The sequence below is a fragment of the Diadema setosum genome, unplaced genomic scaffold, assembly GCF_964275005.1.
Source record: "Diadema setosum unplaced genomic scaffold, eeDiaSeto1 scaffold_84, whole genome shotgun sequence".
Taxonomy (NCBI): Eukaryota; Metazoa; Echinodermata; class Echinoidea; order Diadematoida; family Diadematidae; genus Diadema; species Diadema setosum.
In genome coordinates, this window is record NW_027307710.1 from 10,563 (window position 1) to 26,343 (window position 15,781).

The 15,781-nt window shown below is 39.0% G+C and overlaps 1 long non-coding RNA gene across 1 annotated transcript; it reads left to right on the top strand.

The window, feature by feature from the left end:
• The first annotated feature begins 9,783 nt into the window (after positions 1-9,783).
• On the top strand, positions 9,784-14,108 carry LOC140245953 (uncharacterized). Its single transcript, XR_011902406.1, has 5 exons — positions 9,784-9,830; positions 11,626-11,761; positions 12,373-12,479; positions 12,900-13,039; positions 13,965-14,108. It is a non-coding gene; the product is annotated as an uncharacterized lncRNA (long non-coding RNA).
• Positions 14,109-15,781: the final 1,673 nt, after the last annotated feature.

Sequence of the window (15,781 nt, forward strand, 5' to 3'; positions counted from 1 at the left end):
CACCCTTTTTTCTTGCCCAACAAGGAAACCGAGATGTACATGTGAGTGTGTGTAGTGGTTTGGAAGTTAATTTAATCAGTGAGTCTGTTGCTGATATGCTATCTGAGTGTGACATTACAGCTGATGAGTATGGTCACAGCATGAGAGTGCCTGGTGCAATAGGCTTCACAGACGTGTGCATCACATTCAATGACAAGCAGTTTTGCATTGATGGTGCAGTGGTCAGAGATTTGGATGTTGATGTCGTGGCTGGACTTCCGTTTTTGGAAATGTATGATCTTGTTGTTCGACCGGCTAAACAACAGATCTTGTTTGAAGATGGATCGACATTCCATTATGGTTCAAGGTCTGCTCATGCAGACAGGCTTCACAAGCATGAACTATTCTGTACAGATGAGCCTAGCTCTGCAGGTGAGATGTGTACTGAGCCTAGCTCTGCAGGTGAGATGTGTACTGAGCCTAGCTCTGCAGGTGAGGTGTGTACTGAGCATAGCTCTACAGGCGAGAGGTGTACTGAGCCTAGCTCTGCAGGTGAGATGTTTACTGAGCATAGCTCTACAGGTGAGAAGTGTACTGAGCCTAGCTCTGCAGGTGAGAGGTGTACTGAGCCTAGCTCTACAGGTGAGATTTGTACTGAGCCTAGCTCTGCAGGTGAGGCGTGTACTGAGCATAGCTCTTCAGGTGAGAAGTGTACTGAGCCTAGTTCTGCAGGTGAGGTGTGTACTGAGCCTAGCTCTGCAGGTGAGACATGTATTAAGCATAGCTCTGCAGGTGAGATGTGTACTGAGCTTAGCTCTACAGGTGAGATGTGTACTGAGCCTAGCTCTGCAGGTGAGGTGTGTACTGAGCCTAGCTCTGTAGGTGAGACATTTATTAAGCATAGCTCTACAGGCGAGAGGTGTACTGAGCCTAGCTCTGCAGGTGAGATGTGTACTGAGCATAGCTCTACAGGTGAGAATTGTACTGAGCCTAGCTCTGCAGGTGAGAGGTGTACTGAGCCTAGCTCTGCAGGTGAGATGTGTCCTGAGCCCAGCTCTGCAGGTGAGATGTGTACTGAGCCTAGCTCTGCAGGTGAGGTGTGTACTGAGCCTAGCTCTGCAGGTGAGAAGTGTACTGAGCCTAGCTCTGCAGGTGAGAAGTGTACTGAGCCTAGCTCTACAGGTGAGATGTGTACTGAGCCTAGCTCTGCAGGTGAGGTGTGTACTGAGCCTAGCTCTGCAGGTGAGACATGTATTAAGCATAGCTCTGCAGGTGAGATGTGTACTGAGCCTAGCTCTGCAGGTGAGACATGTATTATGCATAGCTCTACAGGCGAGATGTGTACTGAGCTTAGCTCTGCAGGTGAGGTGTGTACTGAGCCTAGCTCTGCAGGTGAGACATGTATTAAGCATAGCTCTGCAGGTGAGATGTGTACTGAGCCTAGCTCTGCAGGTGAGATGTGTATTAAGCATAGCTCTGCAGGTGAGATGTGTACTGAGCATAGCTTTGCAGGTGAGATGTGTACTGAGTATAGTTCTGCAGGTGGTATGTGTACTGAGCCTAGCTCTGCAAGTGAGTATAGCAGAGCAGGTGAGATGTCTGCTGAGCATAACTTTGATCAGATTGTCACTCGGCCTCGCTCTGAGTTTTTTACTGAGCCTAGCTGTGACAAGACTTGCATTGAGCTTAGATCTGATGGGCCTGAGGTTTGCACTGAGCCTAGCTCTGAAAAGGATGTGTATACCCAGCACAGCTCTAAGGTACAGATGAAGTTCTCCCAGCTTCTGGTTGATGACCAGCACTCTGACCATTTTGGCTGTCCTGATTTCATGGATTCCTGTGTTGATGTACAGGTGAATGACACTTCCAGTCAATGTGATTTGCGTGACTGTGCAGAGCGAGGTGCTATTTCGCACAACAGTATGTCTTATGCAGACTTGCATGCGCCGGCTTTTGCGCAACACATGTATCATCAAAACGAAGGTGGTGGAAGTTCACCATATCCACCCGAACAAGGGGACAAATCTGACCTGCTGCCCTCCAGTTGTACTGAGGACAATTTTCTGTCACCTCAAATAACGACGGCTATGATTAGGTCACCCGTTCACAATGATCGGTCACTAGATGGTGGTTTAATCAGTAACAGCCAACCACACCCTGCTGATAATTCCCACCACGACGTCATCGGCAACCCTGATGTCAACAGACACCATCTAGATGTTGATGGTTTACTCCCTGCTGATGACACCATTCCCGATGTCAACGACGTCCCCCAGCACGATGATGGGAGCCCCCCAGCTCGCGATGATATCTACCGGGAGATTGATGCCATCGCTGTGGCTAGTGTCGACTTTTCCATGGTCGTCGATGACGGTCCTCCTCTGAAGCAGGTCATCCTAGTCAGTGTGAGCGATCCGCTTCCTCCTGACCGCAGCCCTGTATGCGACATGCTTCTGCAGGCCTATGATGATGAGCCTCCAGTCTATGGTCTCCACTCGTTTCCAAGCGAAGACCCCTCGACTCCTCATGACGTTCATCTTGGATCTTGTTGCGTCGAACTCAGTCTCCACCCTTCAACTGACCATGGGACGAACATCCATCCACCTCATCCCCAACCCTCAGTCCCGCATGTGGCCATAGTTCACCGACCTAGTCCCCCACCCCTAGCCTATGGACTCGAATTGCACCCCGTTGTGCCATATTTAACCCTGCCGAGAGGGATCGGGCTTGTCCCCCCAGACAGTGTTTCCCCATGTACAGGTACGATTTTCCCTAAGTTGCCCCATGTCCTTTCCCCAGGATAAAGTGTACCCCCCCCCCCATGGGCATATGTGGTAGAGTACCGTTTTTCCTCATGTCACATTGTTTAACATTTGTTCCAATATTTTTTTAAAAACTGTTTTGCTCATTCAGCATTAGACCATATCAATATTTATTCTTGAGAAAACAAAATATTCAATCATCAAATTGGTAACATGAATGTTTTTATGGTTGTTTGTAATGGGGATATAACAGCCAGTGAAATTACTTTGTCAGATGTGTATACATGTATGTACCCAGTGCATCAATGCAGATGGTTTTTATCATGTACCCTTGATTTTTCAGTGCGTGAGGCCGATACCAACTACATGTACCTGTATTTTGTGATGTCTGCCAATCATTACAAAAGTGAGCGTGATTGGACTGTTGCATAAATTTGTGTGCTGTACCTTAATATTATTGGTTAGTTTAATTTTGATAGTGACGGTGTTGATTATGTCATGTTTTTGTATGTGACAGCTGCCTACCACTTCATCAGTTTAATTATTGAGTACTCACAGCCTTTCGTGTACCCCTATTTGCTGTTTGCTTATAAGCTGATTTATTGTATTGTAATGTTTCAATTCATGTATTATGGTACATTGTACTGGGAACATGTTAAAATCATGTGTGATTGTTTGATTTATTGTTTTCTGTAAGGTGTAGTTCTAAGTATTCATTTTGTTTCAAGCTGGTGTAAGTTCGTCATTTTTATGACATGGTCTCTGCAGTAGAGGATGGTAGTCTGCATGCATGACGGTAGAGGGTTAGGGAATGTAGTACAGTTGTTCACTGTACAATGTAAATTTTGTTTGTTTGAGGAAATCATTACTGAGTTTTGCCTAATTATATTTGGTAAGTGTATACAATGGAACTCAATGAGTCAAACTGAGATAGTCACAGCAGTGGTCCTCATCCCTGTTGGGATGCAAGTTTGTACTTTGTGATAGGTTACCCTGATTTCTTGTTACAGGGACATTTTATCTAAAATGCGCATTACATTTAAGTCAGCACTACTTGTGTGTATGCCATTATTTCGATGTTTAAAGTTTTGGAAGGGACATTATTTTGTTCACAGAGAGTGGTGACGTAGCCGTCTTTATAGAAAGGGAACAGAAGGGTTGAATGATGTACAATACTACATGTTGCAGTGTTGAGTTTTTATGTTTTTAGTCATATGTCACAATGAATGACGGAAGATTTGTAATTAGGAACAATTTGTCAACTGTTATATGATAATTAGTTTTGTATCTAATAATGCTATGTCAGCAAAGTTAATTGGTGTTGATATGTTGTATACATATTCTACATATGTATTTTGACTGTTTGTAAGTTGTGTTCACTATTCTTTTCTGGCCACATGAGATGTCGGAGATTTATCTTAAGGAGCCACAGTAATTATACATAATATGTATATGGGATGGTATAGATTCTTTGAAGTTCCAATATCATATCACTGGAAACTTTATTAGGAAGTTGATATCAAATTGGTAATTAGGCAGCAACCATATGCTTATGAATGTAGTATAAGTAACAAGTGACATAGAGTTTATGAGTATAAAATAACAGTCATATATAGGTATGACAACTGTGTTTAAAGTAGTGTTGTTTGTGGACTAAGCACAGATATATCTGTGGTCAGGTCTTACTTAATTACTAAACCACAGGATACATATTTCATAGATTTGTTTAGATGCATAATTGTTAACCCTTTATTTATGATAGTTTCAGTTGTGTTGAAAATAGAAGAAAAAGGCAGTCACGCCATATGTTATGGTTATGTTGAATACATGTACGATGTACATTTGTATGTACACATGATTAACGCCCTCTGTTGTTAACAAGTTAGAGTCCTCTCGGGCTCGGTGAATAAAGTCTCTCCACATCGTATCTGAGGTCGTCCGGCTTTTCCTTCTTAATACTGGCGCTATTCCTCTTTCCACTGGTACCTAATTGTGTTGACACAATGTTATGCATGAACTTTAAAGACAAGTTTGAGTGTCACATGAAGTAACAATGAATATCTCACTGAATGGATGAGATCTGTCAATAAAAGTGGCCAAATAAATAGGCCAGCCTGTTACCTGTACGAACACAGGTTTGTGTTAAGGGTTTCTTCTAACATTGCATGGTCCACACATGGCCACCTGTACGATAACTTGGTCACTCCCAAAAAGGCTAACCCATGCAGTACTTTTTCTTTGTTCATATTCAACGCATAGCTCGCAGCGACGAATCATGTCTTGAATATTATGAAAAGAGAAAAGTGGATAATGGGTTAGCCTTTTTGGGACTGAAAACTTAGATTATCGACAACGTGACCATGTTGTACTTTATGGACCATGAAAGGTTATAGATGAAACCTAACAAACACAAACCTGCATAGTTGTGCAGACCGGCCTGTTAGTGTGACAACTTTCATTGACAGATCTCATCCATTCAGTGAGACAGACATTCATAGTTCTTTCACCATGTTCACGAAAACGATCAAACCTTGAAAAGTGAAATTTTTCATTGTTGTCTTTAAAGTTCATGAGCTCAGTCATGTATGATATTTGTCAATATAATTAGTAATCAATGGAAAGGGGAAGAGTTCCCCTTTCTTCACAATCAACATCGCTCTCTCCATATAGCGGACAATAGATTATATAATAGTAGCCCTCCAAAGTTGGATTACCTTTTAATACACACTGTGTATAATGGGTTTACATTTTAAATCGGCCTTTGGCGAAAACAGAGAAAATATTCATCAACTAAGAAATTGTCGTGTTGTGCACCACTCACATTTTATTTATTTACTTACTAACGAAAACGCTTAAAGGGATGGTACAGTATTGGTGGAGATGAGAATTGGACTTTTTACTGTTTGCGAGATACCAAGAAAGCACTTATGATTTATTACAGAACATACCATTTTAAGAGGAATTCAAAGTTTATTTGATGAAAATCGGGTTTGGAATGACTGAAACATCCAAAAATAAAGTAGAGCAAAGGGATCATAATAAAGTGTGGGTCCCACACTTTATTAGAATCGCTTTTTTTTTTTCTTGTTTGATATCTCAGCCATTTCAAAAGCAGCCAAGCAAACAAGGAAACAAGCAAAAGCAAACAAGGAAAAGTAGAAATTACGCGGTGCGTAATATATGTCCCCGCAGGAAGTGGCATTTAGTAGCAAAATGTACAATATAGGTAAAAACTTAAGGTCAAAGGTCAAAGACGTCAAAGGTCAAAATTCTGCATAGAAATTTTGAAGCCCTCACCTAGTGCCATCACATAAAGCAAACGGAATCGAAATCGGGTTAGAAATGGCGAAGGAGTAGCATTTTGTAGCCAATGTACAATATAGGTCAAAAATCATGGTCAAAGGTCAAAGAAGTCAAAGGTCAAAATTCCGTGTAGAAGTTTTGAAGCCCTCACCTAGTGCCATCACATAAAGCAAACAGAATCGAAATTGGGTTAGAAATGGCGAAGGAGTAGCATTTTGTAGCAAAATGTACAATATAGGTCAAAAATCAAGGTCAAAGGTCAAAGAAGTCAAAGGTCAAAGTTCTGTGTAGAAGTTTTGAAGCCCTCACCTAGTGCCATCACATGAAGCAAACGGAATCAAAATCGGGTTAGAAATGGCGAAGGAGTGGCATTTTGTAGCAAAACGTACAATATAGGTCAAAAATCAAGGTCAAAGGTCAAAGAAGTCAAAGGTCAAAATTCTGTGTAGAAGTTTTGAAGCCCTCACCTAGTGCCATCGCATAAAGCAAACGGAATCGAAATCGGGTTAGAAATGGCGAAGGAGTAGCATTTTGTAGCCAATGTACAATATAGGTCAAAAATCAAGGTCAAAGGTCAAAGAAGTCAAGGGTCAAAATTCTGTGTAGAAGTTTTGAAGCCCTCACCTAGTGCCATCACATAAAGCAAACGGAATCGAAATCGGGTTAGAAATGGCGAAGGAGTAGCATTTTGAAGCAAAATGTACAATATAGGTCAAAGGTCACAACTGAAATTCTGTGTGGAAGTTTCAAAGCTCCTATGTTGTGCTAATAAAGCTAACAGAATCAACATTGGCTCATAAATGACAGAGAAGTAGCAAATTGAACATTTTGATCACACACGGACACATTATACAGACAGACGGACGGACGGACACACGGACACACAGACGTACGGAGCCCGTTTCATAGTCCCCTGCTCGAACTCGTTCGGCGGGGACAATAAACGTTGAATTCCTCATAGAATTACATATGCTCTTTCATATTTCATAAGAGATTTCTCAGTATCTCACACACACACACAAAAAAAAAATGTTAGGAACCTGCAATTAGGTCTGAACGAAAACTATACGATCCCTTTAAACTTGGAAAAGTGCAATTTTTCATTGTTGTCTTTAAAGTGCATTTGCTCAGTCATACATTGCATTTGTAAACATATTCGTTGTTAATGGAAAGAGGAAGAGTTTCCCTTTCCTTACAACATCGCTCTCTCCAGAGCGGACAATTATAAATAGTAGCCCTTCAAAGTTAGATTTTTATACTTTTTTATACACACTGTATAATGGGATTACATTTTAAATCGGCCTTTGGCCGAAAACAATGAAAACATCACTCACATTTAAATTAGTAACTTATTAACTATTAACAGGATTTAACCTATAGCATTTAATCTTGAATCATGTGACAGTGTCAACACTAACGGTATAATTATGATCAATGCCAAGACTTAGTTATCTGCGAACGAGATAAAGGAACATCGAGATAAGGTAGCAAGCACAAAGGTGGCGCGACATAATAACAACTGGGTTCGGTGTAATAATGTCAGAGGTAAAAATGGCAGAGGTAAAAATGGCAGAGGTAAAAATGGCAGAAGTAAAAATGGCAGAGGTAAAAATGGCAGAGGTAAAAATGGTAGAGGTAAAAATGTCAGAGGTAAAAATGTCAGAGGTAAAAATGGTAGAATTAAAAATGGCAGAGGTAAAAATGTCAGAGGCAAAAATGTCAGAGGCAAAAATGTCAGTGGTAAAAATGTCAGTGGTAACAATGTCAGAAGTAACAATGTCAGAGGTAAAAATGCCAGTGGTAAAAATGTCAGAGATAAAAATTCAGTCGTAGAAATGCAAGAGGACGAAGTAAAAGTGACAGATTTTTTTTTTTTCTTCATGTTTCTGACACCTTTCTCGCAATAAAATGTTACGAATATTAGCTGTGTAAATGACTATGTAAGTATTTTGTTGATTTGTGGATTTGTATTGATTTTGAAATGCAGAAATAAAAACTGAACTGAACTGAAAAAAAAAATACGCGCTTTTCGTGCCTTCTCCTGAAATAAAGCACGGGGGAGACCGGGGAGAAATATTGGACACTCATGTAACTTGAAAAATGCTCGGGCAGTCAACAATCCAATTAGCCTTGCTTTTTTTTTACACACTTGATGATATTTTCCTGTGTTCGACGTGTGTAATGTTCCACACTTTTGCGCAAAGTTTTTAAATACTGTATTTGTTTTCTTGAACATCTTGAAGGTAGCTCTAATACCATAAATGATATCCTTTTTGTGAGAGATTTGTCATTCGTGTTTAAGGAGTCTCAATGAGGAAAAATTAACGTGCTACACACTTTAAAGCAATGGTTACTTCGCAAGCCACAGGGTGTCGCAATCGATCTTTATCCAGGCAGCACAGAGAGCTGAAATTATTGGCATTCGTAAGTTGTGTGCAAGCTTGCGTATTATGTCTCCATTAATGCAGAAAAGAATACGCCTATACATGAATATGTACTTTGTCATGGGAGTTTGACGGATTTAACTGTAGGCTTCCTTTTCACTTCAGTAATTTTGTTCAATCATGATTGAAAGTCTACAAATTTAATAATTCGCGGACATATCTAGTAATGTTAACAACACTAATTAAAACTTTTACCTCCTCCAGAATGGTAATGGAGGACCAATGCCCGAATAAATGATGTTGAAACCGAGTTTTTTAGTGACTTCCCATGAAAACGAGAAGCATTAGTTCTCACCTTTAAACTGACATGGTGCAATGTGTATAGTCACTGTAAACAGTTTTTAAATGCATACATTATAAATCAAAATCTGGAAGTCAATCACGAGCCCCTGGAAATGTTCCTCCACTCCTGTGCTACATACTACTTAACTACCCCCCCCCCCCCCCTCCCCCGGAAAAAAAAAACAACAACATAAAATTATGTTTGTGAATCTAATGAAATGTTTTTAACGATCAGAATGGTAAAATCTTGGTTTGACACCTGGGTATATCCATATTTTTGCTAACAAATATTAACGAATTTTGAGCCAGTATATTTTTGTTACTCCCCTTTTGTAATTTCAACTGAAAGATTCGTATTACTTTTTTAGTAGACCAGCCAAACCTCAAAAAAGGCTCTAGATAAGGATTCGACGGCATTTTTTGTTAATGCTCCGTTCTCATGCTGAAAGCCTAGCAAAAATACTGAGGAATAGCGTACGGCCGGATGTCAAGCGTATTTTTGCCGAAAATGTCTTTTCTAGCTCAAAATACAAAAGCATGTCAAAAATCACGATTTTTATTTTTTGCTTGCATTCAATTCATATATTAAAGATCTTGAATTTCAATTGTCCCTTTTCATGAAATTGCAATTCAAATGAGTTTCCTTAGCATTTTAAAAGGTCATTTTGTACAGCCATATATGGGGCTCTCAAATGTTTGGGTGTTGTTTTCTCGAAATGATATTCACAGATTAATCAACGTTCTGCAAAGTTTGTTTTTCCAAGCTAATTAGATGATCTTCCAAAAGTAATTTAATGTTTTATAAAACTACAAATGCTTCTTTAATTGAATGTGCCAATATTATTTCTAGTTTTCTTGAAGAATTTTTTACTTTTAATAAAAACTCTGAACATGTAGGAACTCAGAAAATGCATTTTCGAGCATTTTCCAGTAGCCCCGCGCTGCTTGTGTGCGCGCAAATACTGAATACGTGTGCGTACGTCTACAGGTAAAGCAAAGTCTCTCGCGCGGGACTCGTGGAAACGTGGTGACTGAAAAAGGGACTATATTTCCTTTGAATGTAAGTAAATTAGTAAATAAATACATAGTTCTTTATTGCACTGGATAAGGGAACTTTAAATCTGTTTTGATCGAACAGTTAGATATACAACTTTGATCTGAGACTTGGTAAATATCAAGATTCAAGCGCTAGTAGAATCTAACGTTTATAGGCCGATGTCTTGTGACTGCCTTCGCACCGATCCCGTGGGCATGCCTACCAACCCCCGGGCCGCCACCCGACAGTCCCGGCGGTGCTTGTTAGTGGAACACCGATTACTCCGCAAGGCACGTCTTGACACGGTGCGAAAAGAGGCCTACATTTATAGGTCTACGTCTAGATTTAGGTGTCTTGTTCGTTCGATCTAGGTTTCTAATCTATGGCCTCATCACATGCAGTTAGACTGAATCCTCGTCTAACGTTAGGTCTAATCTATACGGTTACACTCTCTCTAACTGTCGACATTAGCTATCGTTAGGGGTTACTGTAACTATACACAGCCCAGTCGCCGCTGTACATAGCGTATTAACAGCGTCTGGTCGGGCTAGGGGTTACTGTTACTAAAGTGTTAGATGTACGGCTAGGCCTACGCCTGTTAGGCCTATGCCAAATCGGGCTAGGCCCTAATCACAATGAACGTTAGCACATTATCAGAACACTTTGTAGGCCTATCTGTATAACGTAGTCACGTAGACAGTACAGGCCCACTACTACTAACGTTAGATGTATTTGTAGGGCTAGAGCCAGGTCCAGGGCAAGGGACTGTAATCTATACAGAAGTCTAGATCTTTTATAGAGTCTAATCAAATACTAGCTAGACCTGTATAAAATCTAGCTGGTCTGAAGTATAAATAGCTGGCGTCTAGAATTAGGATCTAACCTTAGTCAAGATCTGGGCCACTGATTCTACCTAACGTTAGAGGTTTCTATTTCTAGTAACCTACATACTAGGCAGTTTTGTTGTAAAGACCCAGCTAACAAGGCCTAGCTAGACCTAAGTTTAGACATCTAGAGGTTCTAAAATCTATGCATATATTATATATCTAACGTTAGGCTAACTTTGATCTAAATAAAAGTTCACGTTAATTAGATCCAACATTTCTATCTTGATCTAACATTAGAATATTCTGACATTAGGCCTAGCTCTAACGTTAGCAGTCTCTACAGCAGAGGTCTAAGGTTGACTCGATCCACTCTTTATGGTACTGTAGACCTACATGGGTTTAGAAAAAGAGTCTAGAATTTAGGCCTAGGTCAGGTGTTTTATAAAAGTGAGTCTACGACCAAGTGATCTTGCCATTCGAATATGTCCGAAAGAGAGAGAGAGAGAGAAAGTGTTCAGTCCTGACTGCCAACCGCTCCTAATCTGTGAATCATTTACATGTACTCTTCTACTAGTTTACAAATAAGATCTAGTCAAAAAGGAACTCTTTAGAAATGTCCTTACTCATATAAAGTACCAACTTCTTATGTTAATGTCTCATAGAATAAAGGTTCGTTTTAAAAAAAAATGTAAATATCACATTTTTGATGGATCGTTTATACCGAATCACCGAAACCTGAATATCTTTCTTCTTTTTTGAATTTTCAAAAAGCTAAAAAAAAAAAAAAAATCACATCTCAATAAAAGAGATACAGTATATATCTATTGTTATAATTGATTTGCATGGAGAATAAAGAAAATTATGTCAATGCCAAGATGCCTTTTCAAAACAATCAAATTTCAAATTATTTTTTTTTGTTCACAGTTAGCTTATAATGCTGTGCTTTAAAGATGGAAAAAAATTATTTGAGTCATGTTGATTTCTGTTTTCAGCTAGATGTACCAACAAGTGGACAGACTGAGTCTTGTCTTCAGACTTCGCCAGAGAGAGACATATCCTGACTTGCCAAAATCTAATTGTAAAGTCTGAGCTCTTTCTACCTGCAACAAAGTGCAGAACAACCAGAAGGTAAGAAACGGTAAATGTCTGAAATACATTATAGCGGTCTAATTTCAAATATCTTTTAAATGTTAAGTTACTAAGTGCTTCATTTTCAAATGTATCAATTAAGTGCCCAGTTGAAAATAATGACAAATCTGAATACACTGAGTATTAAATATTCCTATTCCATTTGAATAAGTTGTAACAAGCATGTTTTCACTTTGACAATTGCATTACAATACAATGTACAAGTACTTTGCAAACAAAGAGAGGAGAAGAATTTTATATCTCCATTTATATACAAAGGGGAGCAAATCTATGATCAAATGTGTATTCTTGCTTTCTTCTAAATTCATTGCATGTTCTATTGTAGAGGATCATATGAAAGAACGGTATTCTATCCACTGAAGAGGAGATGATATAAAAATCAAACATAAATGTAATCAAGTAAGATATACGTAATGAAATATTTCTCAACCATGTCAAATGGAAATGGCGGTGGCACAAGTGTTTAATGTGTGCACAGATGAAAATACGTCTATAGTCTCAAATCAATTTACTTTCCATTATTATCATGTTGCGTTAAGTATGATGTAAGGGTAATATGCTGTGATGTATTGTTCTTTATTTTTATCAAGATGTCAGCAACAAATGGACATGCTGAGTTTGAGATCACATCCACAAGAGTGAGGGGGAGATAGAAAGATGTCTTGACTGCGATGTAAATGCCCTTTCCAGCTCACAAGTAAGTGTCAACGATTTGAAATTAGGAATATTATCTCATGAATACAAACCGATTTATGCAAGGAAATCATATCCTAATCCACATACAAATGAGAGCATGATAAAATCAAATATTTGTGTACAGAAATTATAGGTATCAAGATGACTTCCATCCTATAATGATTCATTTTCAGTAAGATATGGCTTTAGAGCATCAAAGATGATAATAACAATGACAAGATTAATGTATTACATGTAATACAAATTAATGTTGACAGTGACCTGAAGATCCAAAATCTCATACCAAGGGATTCATGAGATAGTGATGATTAATTCTAATTCATGATGAATGTGTTTGTTTTTTGTTGCAGTATCCTGTTTCCTGTTTCACTCATAAAAATGATAACTTATTTAAGTTTTCGTTAATTATATTTTCGACCAGAATTAGCACAAAGTGGAAAAAATGGACCCTGCAAACCACAGCCAACTACGGACAAGAGAGAAAAAGAAAGAGACAGATGTCCTGACTACCATCTTCTAATCTGTGCATCCCGTACCCTATTTCGAAAGGAAATACGGGAGGTAAGCAATAATGCATGTAAAATGTAAACCCCAAATAGGTTGGAATATTTTGTCAAGCCTTTGACATCTTGACCAAATTTTTGACTGTCGATCGTTCATTGGGCAGAAAATTAATGCATGATTTGCTAAATGAATGCAGTACTGCATATGCATGTAGTCAATCACTCCAACAACCAAGATTCACATGAATTAGCTGATTTTTTTTTTTTTTTTTGAGCCTCTGTCAAAGATGATTGCAGGAGTCTTTATGTTGTTGCAGTCATCCATTCACACCGTGGCACATCTGTCCTATAGATTCTCATCTTGCAATAACTTAACATGTACTCAGCAGATCATCTTCAAATTTGGTTTTATACAGAAGAGATGATTACCTGGGCCTTGTAGCATTTTAGTTTCTGTTGTGATTTGCTGCTGATTGTAAATTACATGGAAGCCCTGATTTCTATTGACCGTAGAGCATTGCTACCATGGTATTGTATTTACCTTTGGATGGCAAAGTTACCATAACCTCTAAGCAGTTTGACTTTGATTAGTTATGAGGGTATTGATGTGAAAGGTCACCGGGTTATCATATGCACGAAAGTGTTGAATGTATCCAGTTGCAGTATCAGGCAAGCACTACCTTGAAATTCTTCTGAATGGAATAAAAAGCTTAATGGAAAGAATTGGATATTTGGATAATGAAAGTTTCCTACATTTTATATTTCATTGTATACTCACGGTTAAATTGCTGCAATTAGGATCTACTGTATAAAATATACTTTACCATTTTAAGGAAACACTACATACAGAGGAAATCAAGTAACCGTATATCTTTAGCGTATATGTCACTGTGTCTTCACCAAAGATTAAAATGCCCATGTCACTTTCCTCATCAAGTTAAGACAGATACACCATTCTTTTTTTTCTCTCTCTCTCTCTCCAGAAACAACCCTGCTAGGCTATCCGGTCCGCATCCAGATTCCGTATGAAGGATGTCATTAGAACCTGAACTTACATGTGGAATGCATCTATCTAAACTTCTCAAATGTAATCACAATGTGCTTTCAGGACTATTATATAAGTTGAATACAGCTATATATATATATATATATATATATATATATATATATATCGTCGGTCGCATTACGAACCGGCGAATGTTCGAATTTGCGCGGAAACACGATTACGAGATAATCGCGTTTAAAGAATCGGGACTTCTTTAAACGTATAAAAACGTGTCTTATAACCACACATTGATGATAATATTAAGAGAGTGATGAAAGCGGAATTTTCTGCTTTGTTTGATACTAAATATTACTTTGTAGCCGCACCTGGGGCTCTGTGGTAGTGATGCAAAGTGCGTTTGCCGGTTCGTAAAACCCCCATTTCAGCGTTTTACGTATATCGTGTACTAAGGAGCGGGCATTACGAACCGGCAAATGTTTACATTTGCCGGTTCGTAAAGTCCATGCTCAATACGTGTGGACTTCAGCGAGTGCGCATTACGAACCGGCAGCGTTTTTTTTAAGACGGCACAGATTGGGGCATGGCGCGTGTTAAACCTATGGGAAAAACGTTGGGTTAGGGTTTTTGGTTATGGTTAGGGTTAGGGTTAGGGTCAGGGTTGGGGTTAGGGTTAGGATTAGGGTTAGGGTTTGATGGTTAGGGTTAGGATTAGGATTAGGGTTAGGTTAAGGGATAGGGTCCCCGATAGATTTTTAGTTTCCCCAATCTGCGCCGTCTAAAAAAAACACGCGAACTGGCAAATGTAACATAAAATGGCGCGTATCATAACACATTCCACACGCTTAGGTGGTATGCGCACAGTGTAATGTATACATTCGCCGCTCTAGGTAGTGGGATTGTGATTCATTCATGTTCATTCATGTTAATTGTATCATAATCATGGATATTAGGAAAGTGTAACAAACACCGCAGTTATTTTCTCGAAATATAACACCTACCTGTACTTTTACACATTAATTGTTGATGCGAGTAATGTTATCAAACTGTGCAATGGGTTTTTGATTGGATGAGTACCGTTCTAAAGTGTGCCTGGTAGTCACTGCAGGGCTGCCAACTCTCACTTATTGAGAGTGAGACTCACTCATTTTGGTCCTTTCTCACTCTAAAACTTTATTTCATTTGCATGCATTTCTAGTGATCTCACTCATTTTGCCTCCTAAATCATAGCATTGGCCAATGGGGGTCTCACTCTCAACTAGTTTCAAATGTTGGCAGCCCTATCACTATCTATAATCAAAGTGTTAAATTCATTACCAGTATCAGTATTGAGAGAATATAATTACACCCATACAAACACAAACAAACACAAACACACACTATGCACGCACATACCAAAAACAGTAAACACACTCGAACCCACACACACAACATACTTTCTTTACACATTAATTGTTGATGCCAGTAATGTTATCAAACTGTGCAATGGGTATTTATTGATTACTGGATGAGTACTACTAAAAGTGTGCCTGGTAGTCACTGGCTGTAAAAAAAGTGTAAATTCATTATCAATATTGAGAGAATATAATTACACCCATGTAAACACAAACACACACAAACACACACTATACACGCACATACCAGTACACACACTCGAACACACACACATATACCCTCTTACAAAGCAGTCATAATCACCTCGTTCTCCCAATTCTAGGTATCTGTGTCTCTCTAACTCCTCTTTTTTTTCTATTCTCTTGTTCTTTTCTTTTGTTTGTTTTCTATTCACCAGTCCCC